The sequence below is a fragment of the Vulpes vulpes genome, chromosome 1 (genome assembly GCF_048418805.1).
Source record: "Vulpes vulpes isolate BD-2025 chromosome 1, VulVul3, whole genome shotgun sequence".
NCBI classification, from domain to species: domain Eukaryota; kingdom Metazoa; phylum Chordata; class Mammalia; order Carnivora; family Canidae; genus Vulpes; species Vulpes vulpes.
In genome coordinates this window covers 55,502,276-55,524,671 of record NC_132780.1, presented here as the reverse complement: position 1 = coordinate 55,524,671, position 22,396 = coordinate 55,502,276, and positions in this window count along the sequence as shown.

The window sequence follows — 22,396 nt, the reverse complement described above, 5'->3', positions numbered from 1 at the left end:
GTCTGCCTTTCTCCCAGCTTGGGTGCTACTGGGCCACAGAGCATTCAGGTGTTTTTTGCGAGCCCTTCTGACCAGGAGACATTCTCCAGCCAGCAAGGCTATGTCTTAGCCCCCTTGCCTGGATGGGAGAGGGAGGGGATCCTTCAGGCCACTCTCCATTTCCCAAACAGGCCTTTTGGTTGGGTTGGGCTGAGATCGACCCTCAGCTCAGCCTTGGCTATGAATTAATCCCCCTGCCTGTGTGTAGTAGGAAAGCAAGTCTCCATACGTGGTACTGGCCTTGCTCTGGGGTGATCTGCTCTGTCCACCTGCCTCTTAGCTCAACTGCTCCCAGGTTGCAAAGTTTTCTGGAGTTGACCCCAGACCGTGGGTGGGGCTGTGACTCAGCACCTTGCCTTGGTCTGGGCAAACTGAGTTCTAGAGCCACAGAACTCCTTGTTTGAGGATCTGCATAAGCAGATCTGCATCCCACATAATTCCCTGGCCAGAGTACACCCCTGACTTGGTTTTGTACCTGAGTGAAGCTGCTGGTTGGGATTACTAGCTGGGGTACTGCAGGTATGAACTTGGTCTGCCTAGATCCAGGTGCTGGTTATTGCAAGCCCTTTGCCCTTCTCTATCACAGTGAGTTTCTCAGGGGCTCAACCCCCCCCCCATTTTCCTGCAAATCCTGTGTTGTAAGATCAGAGAAAGGGCTCCTGGAATGTGACCCACAATGCTGGGAGACGCTGGCTGTCCCCCCTGGGTTCTCTTTTCCTCCTGGAGGAACTAGAGGCTCAGGCAAGACCTCTTCATGCGGTGCTGTGCTGGCCTGGGGAAGGGGCAGTGTGGGCAACATGGAGCTTCTTCTCTTACCTTCAAATGTAGTCTCTCCTGGTCTCTGAGGGGCAGGTGGGTACTTCAGCCTCAAGCCTCACCTCAGTGATATCTTATTCTTGAATAGATGTTAATTGTTCTTCTTGTGAGGGGTAACAAATCAAGAACTACCTCTGTATCTTGGTGACATCATTCTTCTTATATCACATTTTCTTTACCCATTCATTTGTGCATGGGTACTCGGGTTGTTCCCATGTCATGGTTATGGCGAACAATGCTGCAATGAACACCAAGGCACAGATGTCTTTCAGAGAGTGATTGCATTTCCTTCAGATATATATCCAAAAGTGGGTTTGCTGGACCCTATGGTAGTTCTATTTTAAAATTTTTGAAGAACCTCCATACTAGTTTCCACAGTGGCTGGACTTGTCTACATTCTGGTCCGTGGTAAGGGGAGGGGCTCATCTGGAAGTGAGTTTCCTGCCTCTCCCCAGCAGCAGACCCTTCCTTTGGATCAGTACCCAGCTTATCCACAAGGAGGTTTCTGCCCCTCTTGCAGTGACAGATGTCTTCTGTTTCTCTTTCCCCCTTCGCAGCAAGCAACCTTTTGCTGGGACGTGGGGACAAGAGGGTTTTCTGCCCTCCTATGGCATCCAGGCACTTGTGCTTCATGTGAGAGAATGGCCCAGTACTCTATCAGCAGCAGACAACCACCAAGGGCAGTTCTCAATTATGGGGGGACCTCCTGTAGGTCTCCTGGCCAGTATCAGATCATTTTCATGAGCTATGTGATGAGGCTCGAGGAAAAGAGTTGCTGGGTAAATCTACATTCTTGTTGTGTCAGGGGACCCAGAGATTCTAAACTGTCACATTTGCTCACAGAAAACTTTAAAGAATTTGTTAACACTTCAGTTGTTTTCCTCTTACTCGCATTATGGCTGCTATCGCCTACCCTGTGCTCTCCAAAGGTAAAACTCTATATCTCACCTTTCCTTGGACATGCTTGATGCTCTCTAGGATTCAGTTCACCTAGTTGCCTTTGATTGCATTTATCTAATGGGCTCAGACTAAGTTATGACTTTGTAGATTACATGACCTTTGTTTCTTACTGTGAGAGTGATAGTCTCACATGGTTTCCACCTAAGTACTTATAAGCAGAACTCCTGCATTTTTTATTTGGAGTATCTTGCTTATTCAGTTTATTGGGTTATTGAGTGTAAAAAAGACACCTCTTTTGCCATATAATCTAAAATGTAACAGTCCATGATATAGAAAAAGGAAAAATCCTGAAGTCCTTTCCTTCTTACACCAATACATGTTTAGGAAAGAAAAGAGTAGCCATAGGAAGTCATATGCCATAGTTGTTTTTTTTTCCCTTGTATTTCTTTGATATTTATAAAAACAGTCAGATACATCTGAGTAAACAAAGGACATCAGAGGATAGCTCTCTCTAAGACACTAGGAAAACTGACTGCAAGTTCTGGAGGATATCTTGAAAGTAGACTTCTTTTTTTTTAATTTATTTTTTTATTTTTATTTTTTATAAGACTTTAATTCTATTTAGATAACATACAATGTTATATTAGTTTCAGGAATACAATATAATGATTCAACAATCATATGTCACCCGTTGCTCATCAAAAGTGCACTCCTTAATCTCCATAACCTGTTTAACACATCAGTCAACCACCATCCCCTCTGATAACCATCAGTTTGGTGTTTATAATTGTCTCTTTCTTGTTGTGTCTGTCTCTTTTTTACTTTTGCTCATTTGTTTTGTGCTTTGGTTTCAAATATGGAAAGTAGACTTCTGATGTGGTGTGGTGTGAGAGAGGCTAGGGGGCAGGTGTGAGGTGGCACTCTTGCTTACCACTGGGAACAGAAGGACCAGCGATTATTGTGTGAAGAGACACAGTAATAAATCATCCATGGTGTGAAATTACATAATTCCTAAAGGTCAGGCTATTATTTGGCAATCACTGATATAGAGAGGAAGATCTGCTAGCAGACACTATAACTGTCTTTAGGCGGGCAGGGAAATGAGGAATCTTTTCTGTTTCTTCCAACAAAGAAAAGTTCATATTTTTTCTTTTCAAATTTTTATTTGAGTTTTAGTTAGTTAACATACCATGCAATATTTGTTTCAGGAATAGAATCCCATGATTCATCACTTACATACAACACCCAGTGCTCATCATGACAAGTGCCCTCCTTAATACCCCTCACTCATCTAACCCATTCCCCACCCACCTCACTCCATCAGCCTTCAGGTTGTTCTTTACATTTAAGAGCCTCTTATGATTTATTTCCCTCTCTCTTTTTTTCTTTCTTTCTCCTCCCATATGTTCATCTGGTTCATTTCTTAAATTCCAATATGAGTGAAATTATATGTTTTTTTTTCTCTGACTGACTTATTTCACTCAGCATAATACACTCTAGCTCCATGCACGTCATTGCAAATAACAAGATTTCATTCTTTTTGATGGCTGAGCAATATCCCATTGTGTACATATACCATTTCTTCTTTACCAGTTCACCGGTCAATGGGCATTTGGGCTCTTTCCATTGTTTGGCTATTGTAGATAATGCTGCTTTAAACAGCAGGGCACATGTACCCCTTTGAATCTATATTTTTGTGTCCTTCAGGTAAATATCTAGTAGTGCAATTGCTGGATCACAAGAAAGAAATGTTTAATTTCAAATAGATGGTAACAGTTTATTTCTCTACAAAATAACTTATTTTCTGACTCTTATGGGTAGGTGTAGCAAAGTCCAAGAATATCTCATGTCTGTAATAATTATAAAATAATGCATTCTAAGGTTTTATGCACTAATGACACTATTTGGGCAGGATTTAGCTGATATAAGCATAATATGCAGATAAAGTGATCTGATACTCTTTTGAGATCTTGGATAATTCAGAACAAACTATATTGATAACAAATTTTATTGATACAGAGACTTAAAAACAAGAACTTCTAAAACGATCTTATGTACATTTGCAGACTTCTACCAGACATCTATGACATTCAGCCATCAATATTAGTTATGACCCATAATATAGCCTTCTGGGTTTGAGCAGTAATGACAATAGTAAAAATAAAATAAACCAAAGATTGTAGAGAAAACACTGAACCAGAGACAAGATGGCACTTTTTTGGACCAATTTTCTATACAAATTGAAGCTTTTTGAAGCTGAAGAACAAGCAAGATGAATTAAGAAAAATAACAATAAAGATACAAACTTAGAAAAGAAGCTTTTAATATGATAGTTTCAAGTGTAGTGCCAGCTTGTAGTAGAAGTGCCAAAAATGCCTCACATCAAGAAGATATTTCAGGTAAAGCAGGTTAATGAAACCATGAACAGTACAACTAACCGTGGAGGCACTTCCTGTATCACAATGACAAACTAAGGCAAAATACAATGGAGTACTATTGCTTGGACAGTAGGATGGTTGCAAATGATAGAACATAATAAGGTAAGGTAAAGTTACAATAAATTTAAGCAAAAGAAAAAACCCCTGTTGTCAACTTGAAAGTCAGCCAGAGAATATTTCCAATGGGCCAATTCATACATATTTTATAAAACAGGACTCAAAAGGACAAGTGGTAAAATCTGTGCACTTATGTGCCACTTACAGAACATGAAGAAATGCATGAAAAACTTAAAATATTAAAAAACATATTTTGTCGATGTATAGTTGTAGAGATAAATCTTAGTATATGTGTTGCTGAAGCAAGCACTGTAGAGGTAAATCTGAAGAAGCAGAGAAATTATCATTAAGCAGGATTACAACTTTCTAATTTATGTAATTCAATAAGAAAAAGCTAAATATGCCAATCTAAAAAGTGGGCAAAGATGGGATGAGAAAAAACAATAATAAATAAATACAAACAGCTAATTAATTTACAAAAGTGTTTATCATCACAAGAATAAAAAATGAAAATTAAGACTTTTTTGATTTATCAAATCATTGGAAGACATGTAGAAACTATTAGACCAGTGTTACTAGAGGGAGAAAATGGATGCTGTCCTTAGCAGCTCTATGGCAAATTACGGCAGATTTTTTCATAACAATTTGAGTGTATATATCAAAAGCCTTAAAAATGTTCATGTCGTTGGATCCAGAAATTCCCAATTCAGGAATCTATTTAAAAGACATAATTGAGGGGCACCTGGCTGGCTCAGCAGGTAGAGCATGTGGCTCTTGATCTTGGACTTGTGAGTTTGAGCCCCATGTTGGATGCAGAGATTACTTAAATAAATGAAGTTTTAAAAAAAGATATATAATTGAGCATGAAGGGTAATATAGAGTGGCATGTAGGGACATTGGAAAAAGTTCTAATTGATTTCAGTTTTGTTTCCTTTTCCTACCAAAATGATGAATTTGGATAATTCTCAGCTCCCTTCTCCAAGATTAATCTATAAAAAAAACACCAAGAAAAAAAGTGGAAAAATGGAGAAACCTCTGGGGTGATTGTGACGATGGTGGTGGCTTGCACTGGAGCAGGAGACAGCCAAACAGAGAAGAAAAAGAACCTAACCTTAATTAAGGAATAAATCAGTGCAGTATACAAGACCCCTGCTTTGGAGTGGAGGGAACCGACTGACTTCTGGAAGTCAGTCTCATCCTCCCATTTCTTCTTCCAAACTACCAGCATTGATCAACTATAATCTAAGGAGAATCTCTTCTATATTCTGTTTCTCTCTGGGAAACAAAGGATAAAATCTTCAACTAAAGAGTTGTTTTACTGGGTAAGGAGAATTGACTGGGGTTGGGGTTGGGCTTTTCTGCTTAGGACTTATCGACTTCTCACCCACAAATGCAGTCTGACACTATGCAACGAAAGGAATTAGACTTCCAGGAGAACATGAGCTTACAGGATAAAATATAATGGGCAGAGGTATTTCAAAGGAAAAGGGATATGTTGGATCATAGAGTCCATTAGACGTGAAATCATTAGAATAAAAGGTAAAAGGCATTATAATTAGTTTATAAACATACTGAACAAGAGAAGACATCACTAGCATAACACAATAAAATATAAAAAGAATCCAAAAGAATGTTGGGTATGAGAATTTCAATGACTGAAATTAAAAACAAACAAAGAACCTCAAAAAATCAGATAAGAAACAGAATGGATACCCTTGAGGAACAATTTTATGAAATTGGAAACTAGATGATGAAACTCTTTCAGTGATGAAAAAAGACAAAGGAGGAAAATGTTAAAACAAATCTAAGAAATATGGAGACTGCTAATACTTGCAGAAAAATGAGACCAAAAAAAATTGTTCTAAGATATCTAGATAAAAACATACATTTCCCAGAATTTTAAAAAATGTTGAAAAACGAAGTGAACTAGAAGGGGGGAAAAAAAGAGAAAAGTCACACTTAGATGTAGAATAATGAATTTTAAGAATATAAAAAATTAGGATGTCTGAGTGGCTCAGTCGGTTAACTGTCTGCCTTGGGCTCAGGTTATGATCCCAGAGTTCCAGGATTGAGTTCTGCATCTGGCTCCTTGTTTGGCAGGGAGCCTGTTTATCCCTCTGTCTGCAGTTCTCCCTGCTTGCCCACACGCTCTCTCTCACTTGCTCTCTCTCTCTATGACAAATAAATAGAATCTTAAAAAAACAAAATAAAGAATATAAAAAATTGGGATACATTCTAAAAACTTGCAAGAAAATATCAAATCACATATAATTTGCTTATATACCATGCACCACTAAGTGTATGCGAAGAGACAATGGAGTAGTGTTTTCAAAGCACTGAAGGAAAACCCTTAGTTCCTAGAATTTTTTACCTAGTCAAACTGTCAATTAAATTTCATGACATAACTAAATATTTTTCCTGAACTCTAAGGCCTTCAAAATTTTGCAAGAGACCAGCATTGAATGAGTTTTGGATCAAGTGTTTTAAACAAGAGAAAGGATAAGTCCAAGAGATGTTGCAAGAGATCTATGAAGTTCATGTGGTCATATGAATAAAATTAAACATCTTGGTAAAATTTTTTTTTGCCTTAGAAAAACACCAAAAATAAATGATGAAAGTGTGTATATATATATCATGCATATTGTAAGTGTATAAATATATATGCACATATTTTATATACCATATATTTATATATAAGCATAACTTAAAAAATATATATCCAAAATGAAAATGGTAGTTATTATCAACATGATGGGAGTTGGAGGGGTTGGCAGATGAGTTAAGATATTATTGAGGGACGCTGTATTTTTAAAGTAGAGAGAAGCCTCAAATTCTGGTAAACTGTGTCAAAAATGAAATAAAAAATTAACGTGGTTGAAATAGATGAACAACAGAGTTCCTATATCTATCATATAAGATAAAGTAATCTCTACAACATAAATATTTATTAAGATAGGAGGTAGTCACTACATATATATTCAATCAAACTGGAAAACTTGATGAAATAGATAAATTCATAGAAAAAACACTTGCCAGAACTTACTTAAGATGAAGTATAAGGCTTCAACCATCTTTTCACTATTTTCTAATTTAAAAAATGGTTAAACATTTTCACACATAAGAAACAGATTGTAAAGGCAGGTTTTACAAAAATTTTAAGAAGCATATAATTCTGACTTTATTTGAACTCTATAGTGGAATAATGGATTAAGTGAGAATACTTTCAGTGTATTCCAGAACTGTGATGCCCAATACAGTAGTCACTAACCATATGTGACTATTTAGAATCAAATAAAATTCAAATTCATTTCCCCAGTTACATCAGTCACATTTCTTTTTTTTAAAATTTTATTTATTTATTTATTTTTTTAATTTTTTTTTTTTTTTTTACATCAGTCACATTTCTAAGTGCTCAATAACTACCTGTGATTACTGGCTTCCATACTGGACATCACAGATAATTAACTTTTCCATCATTACAGAATGATGTATTTGGCAATGCTGTTCTAGAGATCAGAACCTTTATAAACAAAACAGACAAAGCTATCATGAAAAAGTAAAATAAAAATCCATTTTACATATGAATATAGATGAAAATATCCTAAACAAAACATTATCACATTATGAGTCAAATAGGAATTAAAAAGAGAAAAAAAAAAACCTCAGGTGTAACTAAAGAACATAAGGATTAATTAATATTAGAAAAATTCATACCTGCAATTTATACAAATAGACAAAATAAATTACCCAAAATTCAACATTTATGTATGATTAAAAGACAAATTAAAACTTAGTAACTGAAAATATAAAGTAACTGCCTGTAACACTGCCAAAATGTATCTACAAAAACCTAAACACCATTATCTTCTAATCATGTTAGACAAATTGGTACTGGATTTATCTTCTCTTTGTAAACAACTGAAAAACAAAACAAAAGAAATAGCAAACATGGTTTTGGACACAGTACCAGGAAACACAGGACTGCTATCCCTGAGAAAAGCAAAACATACAGGACAAGCTCTCAAGGTGCCCAGGGTTCCTGCCATGAGGAACTTTCCTGACCACAGGGTACATAAGGGGGACCCAAGCCGAGCATGGCAACCAAGTTGAGTGCAGGGGGTAGGGCACGGAGTCTGGGGAAGCCAGGCAGCTGGCACCTGCACCACAGGGTATCAGAGAGGGTTTTAGATATCTACATAGAGTTCCCTGGAGTCTATGCCTTGACACAGCCTAGGCAAGCATAAGGTGAAACATCAGAAGGCTGGGCAAAAGCAGCTCCAGGTAGCTGAAGCTTAACGATACCCAGGAAGAAAGGGCACTGGACATGACATTCTTGCAGAGAGCATGGAAGACACTTTTCCTCATTAAAAAAACCCTTTAAAGTCTAAGTAGCCATTTAAAGCAAAAATAATAATTGGTTGGTAGGGGTGGTTTATAACACATGTAGAAACCAAATGTATGACAAGAGTAGCACGAAGACTCAGTGAGAGTGGGCCTTTCCCACCTGGGTCCTAGCCTCACCTTGGCTAGGTGAGAAGGAAGCACATGCCCAACCAATGACCTTAAATTTGAGGGATGCTGGGATTTGGGGGCTCACTTCTTTCCCCAGGTCCATATGTGACAGAAAGTCTCAATTGTCTGCATATCATGCATGGAGCTGGTGCAGAGGGATAGGGAAGAAATCATCAAGTTAGTACAAGAGGGTTCAGTGCTTCTCCGCAGGTGATAATGGCAGGCCACAGGCAGTCCTCTGGTTGTGTCCAGTTGAGATAGTTCTGGTTACTGTGAACATGTGGGTAAGTCAGCAAGTGAACAGTTCAGTGTATCAATATTTTCATGCCTTAAAAATTATATAAAATTATTTTTCTCTGTGCAGTATAAACAGGTCTTCAGCTTCTGCTGTAACTCAAATTACTACATTTTATTTTATTTATTCTCAGCATAAATATCATGGAGAGGTTTGCAGACGTGCATGTAGCAGTATAATTGGTGCAGGTCCTACAAGGCTTTCTGTAGCTGTTCCTCTAAAGCGTGGCTACTAAACATCAAGAGGACATCTCCATGTGTCTAGCAGATACAGCTGTTCAAAGTGAAGCTCCAACTTTCTCAGGAACTTGCCTTGATTCATGTGCTTTTGAAGAACTCGTTTCAGATTGGAAGGAGAAAGGATTCAGTACTTCTGTAACAAGAAGTCAGATTTGGAATTTTAACAGTGGAATAGAGGATTCCTGGCTCATATCTCCCAGGTCTTTTCATGTATAATCATGGCATTGTATTTTATATTTGGGACATTTAGTGAGCTGAATGGAAGAAAAAACAGAAGCTCTGGGTGTTGAAATATGCCTGGTTATCCTGCTCCTGAGGTCCTTTTCAGTACACTTAACATTGTAAGAAAACACATTTTTTTCAGGTGTCATTGAAATATTCTATAAGATAGACATGTGTCGACCAAAAAAAAAGCGCCTTGATATATAAAAGGATTTAAAATATGTAATATACAGTCTTTACAATAACTCTCTATAGTCTAGAGACTATAGAACTAAATTAAAAACCAGTGAAAAAAAGATATCTGGGACATACCCCTAACATTAAAAAGTGAAAACACACTTTTAAATATCTCATGAGCTAAAGAAGCAAGCACAATGTAAATTAGAAAGAATTTGTATTCAATGAAAATAAGTACAACACATCAAAATTTGTGAAGTACAACTAAAGCAGCGCTTAGAAGAAAGTTTACACTTATATAAAAATTTTTAAAATGCTCACAATTAATGCCCTTAAGACATTCTGAAATCTGTATTTAAGCAAACAAACAAACAAACAAACAAAAAACCAAAAACCAAAAAAAAAAAAAAATAAATAAAGCCAAAAAAACCAAAACCAAAACCAAAACAAAAAAAAGACATTCTGAAACTGTAAAGGACGTCAAATTAAATGCAAGTTACAGTAAGTAAAAACGAAACAATAAAAAGTGCAAATCAATAAATACAGAATGAGTGAATAACAAAGAAAATCAACAGAACCAATGATTTTCAAAAGTCAATACGATTGATAAATGTACAGTTTGATTGGTGAAGAAATAAGAATAGGACACAAATCACCAACATCAGGAATGAATTGAGATAGCAGTACATATTTTACCAACATTTGAAAGATAATAACACAAAAATTTATGCCAAGTTTGAAAACAGATAAAACTGATAAATTTCTGGAAAGATTAAAACACAAGACTGACACAAAAATAAATAGGTAAATATTTAAATAGTCACATGCTGAGGAAAGAAATGGTAAATGTAATTTAAAAAATCTTTCCCTACACACAATGAAAACTCTCCAGGCCCAGATGTTTTCATTAGTGAATTCTCTCAAAGAAAAATAAATCTTACACATACTCTTTCTGCAATAACAAGAAAGTAATTATCAAGTCATTTATGAGAACTGCAGTGCTCTGTTATCATCACCAAAAACAAGAACAGGAAATTACAGTCCAATGTGCCTCATGAACAGATACAAGCAAACTAATTGTAATATTAGTAAATTGAATCCAGCAATATGTCAAAAGGGTCAATGGAGCTTCCGGCGTGGTGAATGCATGGAAGAGCTGGAAGGGTGTTGCATCCAGAAAGGGCAAGGAAGCTCCACACCTCTCCCCCCACAAACTTTGGCCAAATGCATCTTTTCCATTTGGCTGTTACTAAACCAGTAAATATATGTGTAAAAAAAGGGAGGGAGATCCTACATTTTGGACAAATATATTTCATCCTAGCATAGTAGCTTAATTTGCTATTTGAAAATTAGTTAATGTCATTTATTATATTAACAAGATTTAGAGGGAAAATGTAAGATCATCCCCATAGGTTTAGAAATCTCACTTGACAAAATTTAGCACATTTTTATGATAAAAAAGTAAGAAGGGAAGGAATAGAAAGATAATTTCACAAGATGAGAAAGTACATCTGTGAAAAATCTATGGGTGACATTTAATGGCAAGGATGGCATTTCTCTTAAGAACCCAAACAGAAATGTCTTTCTTACCACTTCTATATTTTATTGGAGGTAGTAGGTAGAATGATAAAATAAGAAAAATAAAACTGTGCAGATTGAAAAACAAAAAAACAAGTGTGGATAAAAATACTAAGGAATTTTTAAAAAAGATTTTATTTATTAATTTATTCATGAGAGAGAGAGAGAGAGAGAGAGAGGCAGAGACACAAGCAGAAGGAGACGCAGGCTCCATACAGGAAGCCCAATGTGGGACTCAATCCTGTGACTCTGGGATCACCCTGAGCCAAAGACAGAGGCTCAACCACTGAGCCACCCAGGCATCCCATACTAAGGAATTTTAAAGAAGAAGCTACTGCATAAATTTAGCAAAGCTAAGGCTGTCAAGGTGAATATACAATGTTTAATTGTATTTCTCCATACTAGCAAGGAACAATTGGAAATTAATTTTTAAAATCTGATTACAATATTTTCCCAGACATAACATTTTAAAGGATATTTTTACCAAAATAAATGCAAAAGACAAATACTGACAACTATAAGCATTGCTGAAGAAATTACAGAGGACATAGCTAAATGAAAATACATACCATGATTATCAACAGGAAACCTGAGTATAGCTAAAATTTCCATTCTAAAACAGAATGCAATTCTAATTAAAATCCCAGCAGATTTTTCCCAGAAACTACAAGAGAGTCAATTTATTAGGAAGAAATAGCAACTATAAATTGATTAATCTAAAATTATGAATATGTACACATCTCTGAAGAGAGCACCAAAATAAACAAAAGAAAATCTAACAGAATTAAAGGAAGAAATTGAGAACTCAACAATATTGGTGGGAACTTCCGTACCACACTCTCAATAATGAAGAGGACAACTAGGAAGAAAATTAAGAATGACCCAGAAGAACCATTATCAACCAACCGAGCATAATTCACATCTATAGAACACCACCCAACAACAGAGCACACATTTTACATGTGGAATTGTACATGTCAGACACAATTAAATTTAATAAGGCTTACTAAGTAATGGGATGTATCACATATCATACCTTGTGAACACCAACATTTTCTAATATACTTTATGTTGTATGAACATGGATTTATTTATTTATAATGATTGTTTATGCTCCAAATCAACATCATGAAAGCCAGATGGTATGTGAATATAAATAACAATGCAACAATAATCAAAGTGCCCATTTATTGGTCAATTACCTGAGCTTAGAGGAAGAAGGGTTCTCATGTAGATATAGAAAGCTGCAGACAGGAGAAGGGATTGTACTGCATGTTGAAATTAGGTTAACATTTTAAAAATGGTGATCAGAAAAGAAGCTAAATCCCACAAAGAGAAATGCATACTCATCAAGAGGAAACAATTCCGTCAGCATCTATAAGAACATAACACCTAGTGCGATTGAGAGAGGTAAGTTTCAAAAGGGTTGTTTTGTTTTGTTTCATTTCATTTCGAGTAAGCTTTATGCCCAACAGGAGAATTGACTTCACCCTGAGATTGAATCACATGCACTATCAACTGAGCCAGCATCCCTGAAGTTTTTTTTTTTTTAAGATTTTATTTATTCATGAGACACACACACACACACACACACACACACACACACACACACAGAGACATAGGCAGAGGGAGAAACAGGTTCCTTACGGGGAGCCTGATGCAGGACTTGATTTCAGGACCCCAGGACCATGCTCTGAGCTAAAGGCAGAGGCTCAACCACTGAGCCACCCAGGCCCCCCCCCCCCACCCCAAGAAGTTTTTAAGGTTCAGATTATGGCATTTTTGAATGCCAACCTAAAATATTGGGAGTTAAAGAAAGTTGATTAAAAGTCTTCAAGTCCTAAGGAAAATGACTTTGAGATCATGGTTCTATGGGATGGTCCTAAACCAACTCACTAGTAATCCTTTCCACTCTTTCCTAAACACCTTAGAGTCATTTTAATGGTGAAACATTAATAAATTGAAGCAATGTCCCAGTCTTTAATATTCTAGAATTTTACATTTTTTCAATTTTTATTTAGAGTGTTCTTCCCCTTGTTTCCTTGGTTAATGTGTACTTATCTTTGAATATTCTGTAAAGTGTTCCCTGACTCCTGGTCTGGATTAGGTCCTCTTCTTATTTATTGCATTATCTCAAGAACCTACTTTGTAGAAGAATGATTAGAATTCATATTGGTAGCTTTGTTATTAATTGATCTTGCTTTAATTGCTTAATGTAAACATCAAAAACTAAAGAAAATCCAATGAGTAACCAAGATAAAAGTCATACCTGTCTTTAATAGTGCATCAGTGAATTTTTTTCCCAGTTTTCCATAGGTTACTGTGAAGTTTCTTATGAACGATAAAATATGGGACAGCTACTATGTAAGACTGTAATCAGGCACCTGTTATGAATTTCTTGACTAATGGGAAATGTGCTAAAATGATGTCAATGCTAATACAGGTGATTATGAGGATAGTTTTGATAATGATGGTGGTGGATTTCCACAAGAGTGAAAAAAATTGAGTAGATTACCTTGTGATTATGTGTAATAATTCAATTGCTGGCCTTGAAAAACAGGCTTTTATTAGTGAGAAAATGATTATGGAAGTTGATTTGAAGAGAGACTGCTTAGATATAAAATTGTGCTGATGAATCACGTGTTGCTCCATACTTGAAAGTCCTGTTCCTGACACACCATCAGATATCTAATACTAATCTGATGACAACGGTCATGTCAAGAGCGGTAAATTCACCCCTCAATGTCCTCAAAGCAACCAGTTTCTTTTTTTTTTTTAAGATTTTATTTAAAGGCAGAGGGAGAAGCAGCCTCCATGCAGGGAGCCTCACGTGGTACTTGATCCCGGGGTCTCCAGGATCATGCCCTGGGCTGAAGGCAGCGCTAAACCGCTGAGCCATGAGGGCTGCCCAAAAGCAACCAGTTTCAATGAGTATTTTATTTTATTTATTTATTTTTTCAATGAGTATTTTAATGCATATATCTGTATATATCTGTATATGTTTATACATATATGTGTGTATAGATCTTAGATTAAACCTGAATTGTGTTTTTTAATGATGAAATAGGATGTACTAGAATATTTAATAGTCAATGCTTATCTTACCTTTTTATTTAGCAGTTTTGTATATATAAATAAACTATAATGATATGTATGGTTTTTATTTAACTTCTTGAAAGTGAATGCTCACACATTTCATAGATACAGGTTTTTGATTTACAGAATATTGGCTCAGACTCTACCAGAGGTTATAAGACAAATATTACTTGTCTAAAGTCTGAAAAACTTTTGCATTCAAAATTACTAGTGTGTTTGTATCAATTGTCTATTGCTATGTCACAGACCGACCCCCAAACCCAGCAGCTTTTAACAACATTCGCTTATGAGCTCAAAATTTGTGGGGCAGCAGTTAAGGTTAGGATCAGCTGGGCAGATTTCTGTTGGTTTTGTCTTGGCTCAGTAATGTGAGGTCAGCAATCTGGTGGCAAAATTGAAACTGGATGGTCTAGAATGATCTCTGTTTTGGTGGTTGATGGGTTGTCATCTGCTTCTCCACCATGTGCCCCTTCAGTAAGCTAGATGGTGCTTGGGATCACATGAGGTCTGCTCTCTAAAAGGCCAAGAGCAGAAACTGCAAGGTCTTAAGGTCTAGGGTTAGAAGTTGCTCACCGTTGCATTCTATTGGTCAGGACAAATCACAAATCATCTAAGCTGAAGGAGGGAAGAAATCGACTCTCCCCCTTCATGGGTGGAGCTGCAAACATTTGTGGCCATTTTATATCACCATAGTGATGTTAATCATACAAAATTATGGACTGGCATTATCCCTGGAGGACGACTGTCAAAAATATCAAGGAAAATATTCCTGTTTCTACTGGAGTATCTAATTCTAAGAATGAATTTTGATTCTTTTAACATAATGAATTATAGAAGACAAGGATAAACACCAGAGGTGAGGAATCAAGTTGATGATTTAAACAAGAAAGAATATTGTTTAAAATCTATAGCAAACACACCCACACACAAAGGAGAAATGGAGGTTAAAGTGAATAGAGATGATGATATTATAAACTGTGTGAATAGGATGTTCAATTGGAGTAGCTCTCATTTTGTTAAATCTGCCTTGTGGTTTGTGAGCTCTAAGTGAATAAAGATACCTAGAAGCTGTTTACCAGCGAAAACCATTTGTCAAAGGAAAGACAATTGTCAGTAAAGACCAAAAAATGGAAATGGAAGGATTATCCATGAAGAGGATGAAGATTATATTTGTTAATTACTTAAAATGGAGCAGAGGACACAATGGAAAAAGTTCAGAGAGGATTCAGTGTAGCAAAAGAAAGGGGAGTCTAGTGAAGTCTAAGTTCAGATATTTTGAAGGAGGCCATTTGTGCTTGAGAGTATTTGATACCATTATTGAAAAAAAACCCCTCATTTTTGCTTGACAGAGTGACATGTCTCTAGCTGTTAAGATCCAGGGAAAGGATGTGAAGACCTCAGGGAAGAATTTTGTTGGGTAATAAAGGCAGTCAAAACATCATTGTATATGTTCCTTAAGTAAATCAACTTGATGAACTGGCAAGATACTGAAAAAGAATAAAGATTTCTTTACATTTATACAAAGATAGATTGCATTGAATTCTGAACTATCATAGTTTAGGTCGCCTCAGGGCAAGCAAGCAGTGAAGCTGGAAAAAGACATAAGTTCAAGAGAAAAGAAGGAGGTGGGTGCCATCTAAGGGTGAGTCTGGAAAGAGTTAAAGCTTCCCTGACCATTGGATACATAGTAGTCCTATGACTTGGACCCCTGGGTCTCAGGCCCAGCCTAACACCTCAGTCATCTTTCTGACTCCTCCTCCCTATCGCTTGACAACTACACTTCATAAGTAAAAATAAGATTTCTTAAGAGAAGATTAGAGACAGTCTTGAGAAAGTTTTCATCTTGATGCAAGTTACTAGAAGAAGAACCTAAAACTCTTCCAGGAGCCTTTTCTCCTATTCCTTTATGGAAGAAAAGCCCTAATCTCTCCATGGGGATGGGGAATAATTGGGCAACAAACTGTCACTCTTAGGACACTGGTGAAAACCCACTGCAGGGAGGGAAGGTAACATAAAAATTCTCTATATGTAAGGAAAATAATAGGAATACGTGCTAGGAGGCTCAGGGCAAGAAGAGGGGACTTAGCACTTGTGCCAGCCACATCCCTGATTACTGCCAATCAGACCTGAAAGGCTTCACCAGAATATGAGAGAAGGACTCCAACACTCCACCTCCGCCAGGCTGACATGGACAAGTAAAAGTGAGTGTGAAATCCTGCTGGAGGATCTAAAGAAGCAGACTCTTCCTGAAGCATAGTACAGCACAAAGGGAAAATTTAAAGATCAAGATGGAGCAGAAACTTAAAAAAATTTTCTGGCAAACCAGCTTCCAATATAAAATGCAAAGTTTACACGCATTTGAGGCCTCTGGTTCATTGAGCGCAACCATAGCAACAAAACAAATATCACATTCCCACTACAGGCCTAACAGAAAGCCAGGTGTGCCCACATTCAAGCAAAAACTATTTGACTGTGGTATTTATGTCAAAAATTATTTGTCACTTTCCAACTCCAGTGTTTTCTTGCCCAGAAATGATCTAAATTCCAATAGCTCAAAATTCAGTGTGACCTTTGTACAAAGATAGATAAGTATGTGTTATTCTTTTAGATACGTGGCCATATTAAAAAAAATATTTTGAGGCAGAAGAAAGTCAAGGAGATAAATGTACTTACAAAGCTACAAAGAAATTAGCACCAGACTCAGAAATGTCCTGGATGTTTAAACCACCTCAAAAGGAATTTAAAAGCATCGATTAATATGTTGAAGTATCTAGGGGAAGAGGTGGTCAACTTATGAGCTCATATAGGTAATTTCATCAAAGAAATAACAATGATAAGAAATAAACAGATGGAAATGTTAAAAATCAACACAGTAACAGAGATGGAGAATGCCTATGACACACTCATCAAGTCACTTTGCTGATGCAACAAAAATTGATGAACTTGAAAATAGGTGAATAGAAATTTACCAAAACTGAAATGAACAAAAAAGAGAGGAGGGAGGAAAACAGAGCAGAGAAAACAGAATAAATATCTGAAATATCTGAAGCTAAAAATTTTCTTGAATTAATGACAAACAGGAAGCTGTAGACCCATGAAGCACAGAAAACACCAAACAGGATTCGTAAATGAGTATTGCATTCTAACTGCTGAAAATGAAAGGACAGAGAGAAACTTCTGAAGACAAAAGATACAGCAGATCATACGTTATTCTTAGGAGCAACTGAGCTCCTCTTTCTATCCCTGCCCCTCCTTACACTCGCCTATTCAGAATACAACTCATTTGCTAAAGATAAATTAAATTATGTTACAAGGGTTATCTACTGCATGCAAAGCAATGTGCTGAATCACAGAAGATTCGTGGAGGACAGAACTTGAATTGACATAAAAAGTATGATAGTGTTAAGTGGAGATGAGATGGGGAAAGACAATCAAACGGTGAGTAAAAAAGCAAAATCTTATTCCAAGAAACAATGAATGTGTTGTTGCTATGATATAGAGAACAGCCAGACAAGGTTACAAAGCTCACAGGTCAGCCAACTACTGTCATCTTGACTTGGTCAAGTGGACAGTAGGGTTTTTTTTTTTTTAAGATTTTATTTATTTATTCATGAGAGACAGAGAGAGAGAGAGAGAGAGAGAGAGAGAGAGAGAAACAGAGACACAGGCAGAGGGAGAAGCAGACTCCCTACTGGGGGCCCCATAAGGGACTGGACCCCAGGACCCCGGGATCACCACCTGAGCCAAAGGCAGATGCTCAACCGCTGAGCCACCCAGGTGCCCTGGTGTTTAATTCTAATACAAATAGCTTTACAATTTTAGTTTTCCATGGTTTTATACTCTTACTGCTGTTGTCTGCATCCTCTCATCAACGTTTCGCAGTGACTGTGCAGAAGTAGAGGATAGTCTTATTATTCTTGTTTTGCAGAAAAAAATTAGAATGAGAGTCTTCAAGCTAATGCAAGGTTGAAATGATTTCTTTCTCACCTGCATCCTGAGTGACTTTGGGTAAGTGGTTTGATCCTGAGAGGCCTCAGTGTCCTCGTTGTGAAGTAAGATATTAGGGTTCATCTCACATTGATCTTTTGGCATTTGAGTTATTGCGCATATGCATGTGTCTCAAACAAATACAAATACAAACAAATACAGATTGAGTTGTTTTAAGGGTTTGGGCTTCAAAGTTAAATACAGATTTTTTATTCAATAATCGAATCCAGATTTCCGGTGCTATTATTACAAATTTCAAACAACATGAAACAGTAATAATTAGCGGTTATAAAAGTATATGACATCATGTCTACACTGCAGTTAAGGAAAGAGTCAGAGAGATATTAAAAGCCGTAATTGGAATGTGAGTTCAGATCAGGTCCTCCAGATAGTAACAAATCCTGCAAAAGAGAAATTGTCTTGTACAAGATCAAATTTATTTTCTTTTTTAGAAACAGTAGTCCAGAAGCATGGAGGCTAGAGCTCCGTGAGTATCAGAGACCCTACTGCTCTGCCACCGTTTTTGCTACTTCATAATCTAAGAGGGTTTTTTGTTTTTGTTTTGCCTCAAGTTATTCCAACCAGTGGAAGGAAGGAGGGAAAAAAACAAGAAAAGATGAATTGTCACTTAGGGAGATTTCCTGAAATCTGCAACACCGCACCTTGGCTTGTGGTCAATGGAGCAGAACTTAATCACATAGTCACAACTTGCTGCAAGGGAGGGGAGCTAACATCACCTTTACTCCAGGAAGATCGTCCTCCACTAAGAGCATCGTTGTTGCCTTCCGAAGGAAGAAGGCAGTAATGACTCTAGGTGCACGTGCCTAGCAGTCCATGCCATGAGAAGGCAAACATTCACTTGAGGCTTACTTGCAAGCTTCTGATTATTTTCTCTTTGGCTTGTTTAAGACACCCAGTTGTACTGTTCATAGTTTTCTGGATTAGAAAATCCAGCTTCTTTTATTGACATTATGATTTCTTTTAGTATTTTTAACAGATATCTGACTTCAGGATGTATTCATATTTTCCCACTGTGTCTAAGAACCCAATGTCTACCATGCCCGTAAGGACTGCACAGATCTAGCCCTACAATTCTGTTAAATTGCTCACTTGTTTTGAGATGGGGTCTTATTTAAAAAAACATTTTTTGTTGTTGTTCATCCAATGATCCGTCTGCTTATATGCTATGGTTACAGTATCCCACTGTTGACTGTGGGTATGGCTGGAGACTCTAGTGTCTTTAATCATTGAGGTTTTAATATTAGTTAGGGGAAGTTTCCTCTCCTTCTTATTAGCTATTATTCTTTAGAGTTTTCCTATTTTCTCTACTTTTTTTTAGAGACTTTAGACTTAGCTGTACTACCTCTAAAAATATTGTTAATATTTCTCATTGTGATTGTGTTGAATTTATAAATTAACATCTTGATAATGTTCAGTTTTTTCATGTAAGAACATGACATGACTTAAACTTGTTCAGTTTTATTTTATGTCTCTCATGAGTGTGTCTAAAGACTTTTTTCCATATTAATCTACACATTTAAATTTATTAAATTTATTCCTAGATATTTCAGTCCCTTTGTTGACACTTTAAATGGGAACTTTTCTTCCAATATATTTATCCCTTTATGCTTCAGATTGTTTTTTACATTAAAAACTACTTATTTATAGATAGTAATTTAGTACATGGCCAGTTTATGAAATTCTCTTTTTAAAAATTTTCTAAAGAGTTTTATTTTTTACAGTGTATTTTACTTTTTAAAATTTAAATTCAATTAATTAACATAAAATGTATTATTAGTTTTAGAGGTAGTGGTCAGTGACACCCAGTGCTTGTTACATCACATGCCCTCCTTAATGTCCATCATCCAGTTACCCCATCCCCCAACCCTTTTGTCCTCCAGTGACCCTCAGTTTGTTTCCTGTGATAAAGAGTCTTTTATGGTTTGTCTCCCTATCTGATTTTGCCTTATTTTTCTCTCCCTTCCTCTATTATCCTCTGTTTTGTTTCTCAAATCCCACATATGAGTGAGATCATATGATAATTGTCTTTCTCTGATTGATTTATTTCACTCAGCATAATACCCTCTAGTTCCATTCCACATTGTTGAAAATGGCAAGATTTCTTTTTTTTTTTTTTTGATGGCTGAGTAGTAGTCCATGATAGAAATATATACATACCATATCTTCTTTATCCATTCATCTGTCGAAGGATATCTGGGCTCTTCCCACAGTTTGCCTATTGTGAACATTGCTGCTATAAACATTGGGGTGCAGGTGCCCCTTCAGATCATTACATTTGTATCTTTGGGGTAAATACCCAGTAGTGCAATTTCTGGGTCATAGGGTAGCCCTATTTTCAACTTTTTGAGGAACTTCCACACTGTTTTCAAGAGTGGCTGCAACCAGCTTGCATTCCTGTCAACAGTGGACAAGGGTACCTCTTACTCTGCATCCTCACCAACATCTGTCATTTCCTGACTTGTTCTTTTTAGCCCTTATGACTGGTGTGAGGTGGGATCTCACTGTGGTTTTGATTTGTATTTCCCTGATGCTGAGTGATGTTGACTATTTTTTCATGTATCTGTTGGCCATTTGTTTGTCTTCTTTGGAGAAATGTTTGTTCATGTCTTCTGCCTATTTCTTGATTGGATTATTTTTCCTTTGGGTGTTGAGTTTGATAAATTCTTTATAGATTTTGGATACTAGCCTTTTACCTGATATGTCATTTGCAAACATCTCCCATTCTGTCGGTTGCATTTTGGCTTTGTCCACTGTTTCCTTTGCTATTTAAATCTTTTTATCTTGATGGAATCCCAATAGTTCAGTTTTGCCTTTGTTTCCCTTGTTTTTGGTGATGTGTCTAGCAAGAAGTTGCTGTGGTGAAACTCTCTTTTTCTTTGCAGGTACCCCTTTAGTGTACTCTCTCCCATTTTCCAGATACCATAATACCATCTGCAAAAATAATAACTCTTCCTCACTGACAATTCTATGCATCTAATTTCTTTATCTATACTAATGTAATTGTATGGTACCTGCAAAGAAAGTTAAATGATTAAAATGATAGTGATTGTTTTTATCCTATAGTTGGCTTTAAAGGAAATGCCCTTAAGGTTTCTCCCATTAAGTATGGTGTTGGCATTTGGTTATAGAAAAATAGGTCTTGGGCAGCCCAGGTGGCTCAGTGATTTAGAGCCGCCTTCAGCCCTGGGCGTGATCCTGGAGTCCCGGGATCAAGTCCCGCATCAGGCTCCCTGCATGGAGCCTGCTTCTCTCTCTGCCTGTGTCTCTACCTCTCTCTCTCTCTCTGTTTCTCTCATGAATAAATATATAAAATCTTTAAAAAAAAGAAAAATAGGTCATATAGTATGCATCCATATATTAACCTCTTTATAAAGATATTTTCTTGAACCCAGAATGCTTGTATTCTTGATCCAGAATAGAACAGTAATTTTCACCACTTCCCCTTTATATTAATGTGTTTGGAAAGTTGAATAATCAGTGATCAGAAGACCATAAATAAAATGACAGGAGTCAAGAAGTTATATCCCGCTGAAGGATATTCAGTGTGGTCCATGCCAGAAGTAAGCCTCACCTATGACCTTCTGGGAAACGGGTTTCTAATGATGCTAATAAGAAGACTTTCCAGATGTACTGCTTATATCATGAGGCCATTATTTTCACTATATGTAGGTGAAATTCAAACTGTGGTTGAAATATATAGAAAGTTGTTTCTCTCTCAGGTGGAATCCATAGGTAGGAACTCAAGTTATATCTCGTGGTTGCCCAATTTTCTGGGATTCATGCAGTCTCCAGTTCTGTATTCTGTTAACTCCAAGATGGAATCATTGCCCATAAGCATTGAGATGGAATTATAGCCATCACATCTAGCCATAGAATAGAGGAAGGGAGGAAAAAGTGGCCTATCCATTTTTTTTAAGGGATACATGGACACCATTTCCATTCATATCCCAGTGGCTGGCACTTAGTAATGTGGCTGCTTATACAAGGGATGCTGGAATTGTATACTTAATTCTGGATAT